Genomic DNA, 9,596 nt, shown 5'->3' with positions numbered 1-9,596 from the left:
ATAGAAGAAGCTACTTGGGAGACCGAGAACTCTATGAAAGAGCGATATCCAAACCTATTTACCGGTAAGATTTTGGGGACAAAAATTTCTTAAGTGGGGAGAGTTGTGACAGCCAAAATTGACCCTAGTCGGGATGTGGTTTCGGGACCACAAAACCGAGGCATAAAAATAATTTAAAATTTATTTTGATGCCTATGATATGTGTTAATTTGTGTGTGACATTTTGATGTTTCGATTTAGTGTTATAAATGCGAATTTCACTAGAAAGGACCTAGTAGTGAACTTTGAAAGTATGATGGGGAAATGTGTGATGACTAGTTGCTCATGTATGCAAAAATAAGGGATTTGCATGTCAAATTCCCCCAACATGAAGTGGCGGCCATGGCAAGAGAGGATGGGCAAAACATGTCATGAAACATGTTTTGTTGGTGCATTAGGAGAAATAATAAACAAAGGTGTATGGGTAAGAAAAGAATGAAAAAAAAATGTGTGTGAGTATGGTATTCCCCCCATTGCCGTGAGTTGTAGAGAAAGAAAGAAAAATTTTGTTCATCCTTTCTTTGAGCCAAAACTAAGGAAGAAGGAGGATTTTGCTTCATGCTTGGTTTGGAAGAGATCTAGAAGGAGATTTGGCTAAGTTTGCATCAAGATTAAGGTATGTATGAGGTTGTGTTAGGAGTTTCATACATGTTTTGGTTGCTAACTTGATGTGCATGATAGCCATGGCTCAAATCTTTGTTATGCCATGGAAATGGTATTTGGCCAAAGTTGTTATGGTGATAAAGCCATTGCATGCTAAGTGTGAAGCTTGATGATGATGCATGCAATGATGGATTGTCTACTTTTGAGTAAGATTTTGAGTTTTCTTTTGTTTAATCATGATTGAAGTTGAAAAGGGCATGATTGTCATATTCGCCATGATGCATTCATGAGCATGGTTCATGCTTCTTGCATGTTAGTTAAAATTTGTGTTTTGGATGGCTATGGACACCTTGAAATTCGCCATGCTCATATATGTATATATATGTTTGCACATGATGTTTTGGTTATGAACTAAGTGATGAATATGGTTGTTTAAAGAAGAAGATGTTGAAGAATGATTGTGAAATTGCAAGCACATTCGCCTAGCACACATATGAGTGCTTGATGCTATATTATAAGTTTTGAGCTACAATATGCAAAGCATTAACTAGTAAAATGCATGCTGTTTTTGTGAGGTATTAAGTGCATAATTGGCCTCAACATGTACATGAATATTCGGCCTTGGGTAGCCTATTGAAGGCCTTAGCTTTTCCTTGATGCTCGAATAAATTGTATTGAATTGCTTGATGTAGTATAAAATGTGCATGACTATTGTGTATTCAAGCTAAAGAGTGGCCATATGACCATTTAAACTCCTTGTCATATTCGCCATAAGCTAGCACAATGAGGTTTTAATAAATTGAATTTGTTTGAATTAGCTCAAGAGCTAAGAGGGCCACAATTGGACAAGGGAAGGAAAAAGTGATCGAATAGCCGTAAAAGCCGTTCGACAACATCCGAGGTAAGTCCTCAAGAAGTGACCTTACTTGAATTATGTGGAATGAAATATGGATGTATTGATTATTGATTTATGTGTGTATGAGTATTCGAATAATACCCGGCTAAGTCCCAAGGCGATTATGCTAGTGATTAAAATTGTGTTTGAGCCTTAGTAACGAAAATGAAATATGTATGTCCAATGATTATTGATGTATGTGTGCATGAGAAATTGAATGATATCCGGGCTAAGCCCCGAAGACAATTATGCTGGAAATTATAACCGGGTTAAGACCCGAAGGCAATTGTGCTAGTAGCTATATCCGGGCTAAGACCCGAAGGCATTCGTGCAAGTTGTTAAATCCGGGCTAAGACCCGAAGGCATTTGTGCAAATCGTGATATCCGGGTTAAGTCCCGTAGGCCTTGGTGCGGGTTACCATAACCGGGCTATGTCCCGAAGGCGATTGAACGAGTAGCGACATCCGGTTAAACTCCGAAGGTATGTGATTTGAAAATTATAAGCTTGCTGGAAAATTTCAGCTAATGCACTTGTGAAATTTCCCAATGACAAGGTAAGTGCGGTGTGTGCTTTGCGCGCTAGGAGTAAGAGCGTATGAATATCCGCTCCTATGATGGAACGAGTTATCGGCCTTAATGAAGCCGTTATTTGTGTATGAACATAAGAGTTGGGATGGTGAAGTAAGTATGATTATGTGAATGTGCATTAATGAAATGATGCATTTGGTTATGTGAATGTATTGCTTTAATTAAAGCTGATTATATTCCTTGAGACTTACTAAGCATAAAATGCTTACCCGTTGCTTTGGCTCTCTGTTTTATAGATTTCGCCGATAGCAATCGGATTCGGGATCAATAAAGTCGAAGTCATCCACACTATCAACGACTCTATTTTGGTATAAATTTTGGTTGAACTTTGAAATGGCATGTATAGGACTACCCTTGTTGGTTTAAAATGTGGCGATGTATATGTATACGGCCATGCGAAAATGGCTCGTAAAAGGAAGCATGAACTTAGACTATTTGTGGTTTGAATGTATATATATGGTGTCATGATGTGATTATGGATTGGAAATGGGAGTGTTGGTCACATGATCAGCCATTGGTATGGTTAAAATGATCATATGTGAACCTATGTATGGCAAGACTAGTTGGTTGATGGAGACTACAAAAATAGATAAGACCTACCTTAAAACAGATGCTGCCAGCTGCAGTGACGTGAATGTGAAAAATCACCAAAAATTGTAGGAATGGTATTAAATAGTGAATAAGCTATGTAAATGAACCTTGATGAGTCTATTTTCATATGGAAGAAGCAAAATGGTCATAGGAGTTACATGTTAAGAGATATTGAAGCTATTGTGAAACAGGGCCAGAACGGTTTCTGGGTCCCCTGTTGCAACTTTAAAAATTTACTATAAATTATCCAGAAAGAATTAGGAGACATACCTTATATGTACAGATTCCATTTTAAGTCTAGTTTCATTAGAAACAAACGGCACCAGCATTAAAGCCCTGTAAAGAGAGATATTCAAGTTATACCGCGCGAAGGTCCGAGCAGTCGATCCCTGTAACATGGGTGACTTTAACTAATAAACTGTACCAATTGGCCTAACCAAAAATTCTAGAAATAAATACATGGATGGATATATGAGTCTAAATTCAGGGAAAATTTACGACACCAGTTTCCGAGTTTTGAAACTCGAGATATGATTTTTAAGGCGACAGTGACGCAGTCTTCCAGCCTGACTGGAAATGTCAAATTGGTGGGCAAAACATGTGAACTTGGCTTGTTAACCCCTCGTGTCCAACACCGGCGATGGTCTCGGGTTCGGGGTGTTACAGCTAAATCCGATAAAGGGAAGGAAAAAGTGATCGAATAGCCGTTGAAGCCGTTCGACAACATCCGAAGTAAGTCCTCAAGAAATGACCCTACTCGAATTATGTGAAATGAAATATGGATGTGTAATGATTATTGAATTATGTGTGTATGAGTATTTGAATGATACCCGGGCTAAGTCCCGAAGGCGATTATGCTAGTGATATATTTGTGTTTGAGCCTTAGTAACGAAAATGAAACATGGATGTGTAATGATTATTGATGTATGTGTGTGCATGAGCAATTGAATGATATCCGGGCTAAGACCCGAAGGCATTCGTGCGAGTTGTTAAATCCGGGCTAAGACCCGAAGGCATTCGTGCGAGTTGTTAAATCCGGGCTAATACCCGAAGGCATTTGTGCAAGTCGTTCTATCCGGGCTAAGACCCGAAGGCATTCGTGCATGTGGTTAAGCTTGGGCTGGAGGTGAGCGTTGGTTGCTGTAATAAATTTAATTAGTACGCTCGAAAAGCCCAAAGGATAAGGTATGTTTATATGTGCATTGGAAAAGTTGATATGTTTGAGTAACATTCGTTCAATCGACTAACGAATTTTCAGCTATTGAATTGGTTGATATCTTGTGAAAGTATACAATGATGAAGTGTGAAGTAAGTATGATTATGTGAATGTGTATGAATGAAATGATTCATTTGGCTATGTGAAGGTAATGCTTTAGTTAAAGCTGATTTTATTGCTTGAGACTTACTAAGCATAAAAATGCTTACCCCGTTGCTTTGGCTCTCTGTTTTATAGATTTTGTTCGTTAGCGATCGGATACGGGATCATTGAAGTCGAAGTCATCCACACTATCAAAGCCTCCATTTTGGTATAATTTTGGTTGAACTTTGAAATGGCATGTATAGGACTACCCCTTGTTGGTTCAAATGTGTTGTGATGTACATGTGTACGGCCATGCGAAAATGGCTCGTAGAAGTAAAGTACGAACTTAGACCATTTGTGATTTGTATATATATGGTTTCACGATGTGATTATGGATTGGAAATGGGAGTGTTGGTCACATGATCAGCCATTGGAATGGCTAAAAATGATCATAGGTGAACCTATGTATGGCAAGACTAGTTGGTTCATGGAGACTACAAAATAGGTAAGACCTACCTTAAAAACAGGTGCTGCCAGCTGCAGTGACGGGAATGTGAAAAATCACCAAAAATTGTAGGGATGGTATTAAATAGTGAAAGAATTATGTAAATGAACCTTGATGAGTCTACTTTCATATGGAAGAAACGAAACGGTCATAGGAGTTACGTGTTAAGAGGTATTAAAGTTATTGTGAGACAGGGCCAGAACGGTTTCTGGGTCCCCTGTCGCGACTTTAAAAATTTTCTATAAATTATCCAGAAAGAATTAGAAGTCATGCCTTATATGTGCAAATTCCTTTTGAGTCTAGTTTCATTAGAAACAAACGGCATCAGTATTGAAACCCTGTACAGAGAGATATTCAAGTTGTAACGCGCGAAGGTCAGTGTAGTCGACCCCTGTAACATGGGTGACTTTAACTAATAAACTGTACCAATTGGCCCGACCAAAAATTCTAGAAATAAATCCATGGATGGATATATGAGTCTAAATTCAGGGAAAATTTATGGAATCAGTTTCCGAGTTGTGAAACTCGAGATATGCTTTTTAAGGCGACAGCAACGCAGTTTTCCAGCTTGCCTGGAATGTCAAATTGGTCGGTGCCATAAGTGGTTTTGGCTTGTTAACCCCTCGTGTCCGACACCGGCAACGGTCTCGGGTTCGGGGTGTTACACCCATTACCACATCACTTAGTCTTTTTCTTTCTAAAGAAGTGTTAAGTTTATTCATGCTTGCTATGTTTTATTCTGCAGAAATTAAATCCTAATTACGAAAGAAATAAATTCCTAATGACCTAAAAATAAATAATAAGACAAGAGTCCCCCTTTTATTTTCTTGACTCATTCCCCTTGTCTTTTTCAGCTCCATCTCAGCTTGCATCGTCAATATCTTCCATCCATGTCTCAAAGATAGCATCTGGGAACTCAGGAACAAAAGTATTAGAGATATTCTTAAAAGAATTTTGAATTGATTCATCCCTAATTTTGCATATTTTCAGAAGTTTGTTGTTGATTGTGCATGAACTTGCACATATCCATCAAAATTGACAACTCTGATTTCCTTGAAGTACTTGCAAAAGTCGGCATGGGAGTTGTATGTTCAGGTTCAACACTTAGCTTGACTGGTTCTTCTTCTGGCTCAACCCTTGGTTCAGGGTTTTTAGATCCTTCAACTGGTTTAGGACTGTTTAGTCCCTTATCAGATTCTTCCACCATAGTGGCTGTAACTGAATTAGCTTCAGTCTCAGTTCCATCTGTTGATTCCTCAGTATCTGGCTCAATTGGCTCTTCTTGCTCACCTTGATTTAGCTCATGCACCCTCTCTACTAACCTTTCAAGATCATAATTTGAAATGCACCCTTAAACATATCGCCCCTTCAGATTTTCTTGTGTTTTAACACGGGCCCTTAAGCAAAGTGAAGTGATTAATGATGAGAAATAAGCACTTCCTGCCTTATTTTTAGCACAATCGTGAGTCTCCTTGAGAATAATTTTCCCAATATTAATGGACTTTTCTGTCAAGATTGCATATAACAAGAGCATCCATTCCATTAAAATGGTGAAACTATGAGAGATAGGCATAAAACTGTAGTGAACAAAATAAAACCATACATTTGCTACTAGTTTTAGGTATTCCATTCGACAAGAATGGCTCCCATATTTCCTTATAATCCATTGGGATCCCAGATTTGTGACAACATCACTTATCTTCTTCAAAATCAGGTAAGTTAAACAAATCATTGATGGGCTTAGAAGTAAGAAGTACCTTTTTCTTTCGAACGATGATCTCAGTAGCATCTTGTGTCATCAAACTTGCATAGAATTCTCGAACTAGTTCATCATCAGGAAGTTAATGAGCATCACAAAATCATTCCCACTTGAGAGCATTGATTATTTTTCTAATCGGCACAGGAACAACCATCAAATCATTACTCTTCAAGTTAAAGCCTTTTTCCTGCATCATAGGTTGATGCTTGAAAATTGAATCGAATTTCTCTTTCACTTCTTCATCGATCAAAATTGAGTTTGCAGGAGTAGACTTTGACGATCTAGTTCTTTTGCGAGACATGGTATCTTTTCCCAAAAATTCTACAAAGTTTCTGCTTACTGGGGAAGAAGAGAAATCAGCAAGTGGGTAAAACTTGCTACAGGAAAAATTTTATGATGACAAGAATGGTGTGGCGGCGATGGCGATGTGCAGCAACGACAGCAGTGTGTGGCGACGGCAGCGACTATGCTTTGGCAATCTCTTTGCGACAGCAATAGGGAATTTTGGCAGAAAGGGAAAGAGAATTAGGGTTTCCTTCTGGATTTAAGGTTAACGACACAGAAAAGAGATTTAGGAATTTTTAGGGTGTAAGCAAACTGCTTTAAGGGATATGAAAATTAGTGGAATGGAGAGGGGTTTATATAGGGAAAAATTAGGGCAACATGTAACAAAAAATTAGCTACATTCGGGTTACTTGGGTGGCAAGTAATGGGAGTGGCGGCAATAGGTACGGATTTTTCCTTCCTTTTTGCTGTCTTGGGCCTCAAATTCAGACTGTATTTTCAGGCTTACTCAAGAGAAAAATTGATTAGTACTTGGGTCAAATTTAACCCCTTTTAAAAATTTAAAATTTAAACAAAACAAATTAAACTTAAAAATTTTAAATCTCAATTAGAAAATTTCTTCTCAATAAATTACATTAAATTAATTCCCAGGAAAGGTTGGAGAGGTCACAGCAGTCCCACTTAAGTTCTAATCTCCTTATACAAAATTAAATGTACTAAATTAAGAAAATAAATTCTAACTATTTATTTATTCACAAAACAAGTTCATGAAAAATCAAGGGTCTATTAATTTGAACGAGGATTCAACTCGCTCAACTTCACCATCCCAATAATGTTTGAGACGTTGACCATTCACTTTAAATGTACCTCTGTGATTGTCGTATAATTCAACAACTCCATAAGGATACACTCAGTAGATGGTATAAGGTCCTTTCCATTGGGATTTAAGCTTCCTAGGAAATAACTTCAACCTTGAATTAAACAACAAAACCTTCTGACCTTCTTTAAACTCACGAGGTTGTATATGACCATCATGCCATCTTTTTTATCTTTCTTTACTCATTTTGGCATTCTTATAGGAAAACAACCTCAACTCTTCCAACTCATCCAGTTGTAACATCCTTCTCTCACCGGCTTGCTTAAGAGCAAAGTTAAATTGCTTCAAGGCCCAGTGAGCTTTATTCTCCAACTCTAATGGCAAACAACATGCCTTCCCAAAAACTAACTGATAAGGAGTCATTCCTAACAGTGTCTTAAATGCTATTTGATAGGCCCATAATGCATCATCGAGCCTTCAAGACCACTCTTTTCTGCTAGGGCGTACAACCTTTTCAAGGATACCTTTGATTTCACAGTTTACTCTCTCCACTTGCCCATTGGACTAGGGGTGATAGGCAGTAGCAATCTTATGTTTCACATCATATTTGTCAAGCAACCACTTAAGCCATTTGTTCACAAAGTGAGAACCTTCATCACTTATAATAGCTCTTGGTGTCCCAAATTGTGTAAACACATGCTTATGTAGAAATTACATGACTACCTTAGCATCATTTGCAAGGTATGCTTCAGCTTCAACCCACTTAGGTACATAGTCCATAGCTACTAAGATGTATTTGTTCCATACGAAGAAGGAAACGAGCCTAAGAAGTTAATGCCCCGTATGTCGAATAATTCAATCTCCAAAATGTTTGTCAAGGGCATCTCATTCCTCCTTGATATATTCCCAGTCCTTTGGCATTTATCTCAGTTCTTCACATAAGCATAAGCATCTTTAAATAGTGTAGGCCAAAAGACACCTGCTTGCAAAATCTTAGCTGCAGTACGTGAACCACCAAAGTGTCCCCCACTTGGGGATGAATGGAAATGATACAAGATCTCAGCAATCCCACTTTCAACTACACACTTTTGGATTATACTATCTGCACACTATTTAAACAAAAACGGATCCTCCCAAAAATAATACTGACTATCATGAAGGAATTTTTTCCTTTGTTGGTATGTCATTTCCCAAGGAATTATTCAACATTCAAGATTATTGGAAAAATCAGCAAACCAAGGTGTCTCATGAATTTGACTTACCTCAAATAAGTGTTCATCTGGGAAATTTTTGTTGATAGGCACACATGATCGAGTTACCTCATCTTGCTCCAACCTCAATAGATGATCAGCTATTTGATTTTCGACACCTTTTCTGTCTTGGATCTCAAGGTCAAATTCTTGGAGTAAAAGTATCCAACGAATTAGGCTCAGTTTCGCATCTTTCTTCGAGAGCAAGTACTTAATGGCCACATGGTCAGTAAATACTGTAACTTTGGTACCTATAAGATATGAGTGAAATTTGTCAAAAGCAAAAACTACAGCAAAGAGTTCCTTTTCAGTTACCGTATAATTGAGTTGGGCTCCCGTCAAAGTTCTACTTGCATAGTAAATAGGGTGAAACATTCTGTTTCTTCTTTAACCCATCACAGCTCTAACAGCATAATCACTTGCATTGCACATCAACTCAAAAGGTGAGTTCCAATCAGGTGTAATGATTATTGGGGCTGAGATTAATCTTTTTTTCAGATCTTTAAAAGCTTCCAAACATGTTTTGTTGAAATCAAACAATGTATCTTTCTTTAACAACAAACACAACGGTTTAGAAATTTTCGAAAAATCTTTTATAAACCTTCGGTAAAAACTGGCATGGCCTAAGAAACTTCTAACTACTTTCACATTCATTGGGGCCAGTAATCTCTCAATTACGTCCACCTTTGCTTTATCAACTTCAATTCCTCTTTTCGAGATTTTATGCCCTAAGACAATCCCTTCCTAAACCATAAAATGACATTTTTCCCAATTAAGGACAAGATTCATCTCTTTGCATCTCTTCAGTACCTTAGCCAAATTACTTAAAAAATATCATAAGTATTACCAAAAATAGAAAAATCATCCATGAAAACCTCAACAAAATTTTTGACCATATCTGTAAATACTGCCATCATGCATCATTGAAAAGTTGCAGGTGCATTGCATAAACCAACAGGCATTC

Source organism: Gossypium arboreum, chromosome 6 (genome assembly GCF_025698485.1).
Source record: "Gossypium arboreum isolate Shixiya-1 chromosome 6, ASM2569848v2, whole genome shotgun sequence".
NCBI classification, from domain to species: Eukaryota; Viridiplantae; Streptophyta; class Magnoliopsida; order Malvales; family Malvaceae; genus Gossypium; species Gossypium arboreum.
Note: the sequence above shows the minus strand (reverse complement) of the source record.